Consider the following 1,783-nt stretch of genomic DNA (forward strand, 5'->3'; position numbering starts at 1 on the left):
AATAGTATAGGGTTGGTGAAATAGTATAGGGTTGGTGAAATAGTAAAATGAGGGTATAATTGTAAATTGACGGTAGAATAGTGTTTGATTTTCTCCTATAAATAGAGCTCTTCTCCTTCAGAATTTTCACCACTCATCTCCTCTCCCATCTCTTGCATATATTCTTCCTTCTTCCGCTTTTTACTCGTTCTTTCTTCTTTCTAAGAGTGTTTACTCAGAACAGAGAGAGAAAGGGCGAGACCAAGCGCTACAAGAAAGAAAAAACACAAGAGATAGCGGACTTTAGAAATTAGTTTCAAAAGATATACTAGTGGTGTTAGTCATATTGGAGCAACTAGATTCCTTCATACCACTTCTAGCTTCAGTCTAGAGATAAGTAAATTCACTACCCCTTCTAAAATTACTTCATGTCATGCTATTTATTCATTCTTTAGTAAATTGTAAATGATTATTTTATTTACGTATTATGAAGTTATGTTGCATGCATGAAGGATTTCTAAAAAAATTATTTAGAAAGTTTATATTTCTTTAAAGGCTTTTTAAGCACAACAAGTTTATATTTGGAAAAGTTTCCATTTTAAGAAAAGAAAGTTGAGAAATGATGATGATTATAAGAAAGAAAAAAGATGATAAACCCTCCTACATGTTGCCCTAAGATGCATCAAAAAAAGTACAAAGAAAAGTACAAGAGATGAGATAAATGTTTATGAAATGAGGGCACATGTATGGAGGAGAGTATTTTTGGCCCAAAGATAAGATAAGATGAGAGTTCGGTACCGATACTCGGATGGAGGCGAAACCACTGAAGGAGGCTATGCCAGAAGGTGGTATTCCATCAACTAGGCCGTTGAGTGCACCAAGAAAGAGTTAATTGACGGTCGGGCATGGCTGTGGCCACAGTTCAGTGCCATGGTCACAGGACCCGCAACCCTCGTGCACAGGGGTAATAGTGTACATGGGCCTTATTATGAGAAAATGATACTATATTTTCAACGAAGATATGCTAAGATGATTTACAAAGATTATTTATAATGATGCATTATGATGATAATTTATAAAGATGATTTACAACGATGATCTATTACTAGATGTAATAGTATGTATATGTTACGGGAGATGCAACCGTACATACAGATATTATTATGGCTAGAATTACATTTGCGAAAAATGATTTTCAAAACTGAGAACAAGGAGTAAAACTATTTATGGTTGTGGATGTTACTTGCTGGGCCCCCTTTGGGCTCATTCAGTTTTATTTCTTGTTTTGAGGTAGAAAGGATGCTGGAATAGGAGGCCGGAATGGGGTGGGAATAATTATTAATTTTCAAAGTCTTTTCATATAAGTTATTGTAATGATATGATATTCCGCAACTAAAGTTTAATGTTTTCTAATTTCGCTTGAAATAAAATCTCTTGAATAATGTTTTATACATTTTTCGTATCCTTTAAAATCAAGTACTCTGATAGACCTTATAGATCTTTGCAAGAACTTTTGTTGTAAAAGAAGAAAAGTGGCAAACTCAGCCTTAACGGGCTGGGGATGTTACAATTTAGGCGTCTTATCTCGTAAAAAGAGCCCCCAAAATTTCTTAGGCTCTGTTTGCGAATGGAACGGGCCAGCACTGTAGTTGGAACGGTACTGTTCCAGCTACAGTGCTGGCACTGTATGCTCAGGATTTCAGACAAAAAAAATTACACACATCTCAAAAATAATCCTTATCATATTCACTTGCACCAACCGATAATTACAACTGATTTTTTTTTTTTTTTAATATAAAATTAA

The sequence above is a fragment of the Corylus avellana genome, chromosome ca9 (assembly GCF_901000735.1).
Source record: "Corylus avellana chromosome ca9, CavTom2PMs-1.0".
Taxonomy (NCBI): domain Eukaryota; kingdom Viridiplantae; phylum Streptophyta; class Magnoliopsida; order Fagales; family Betulaceae; genus Corylus; species Corylus avellana.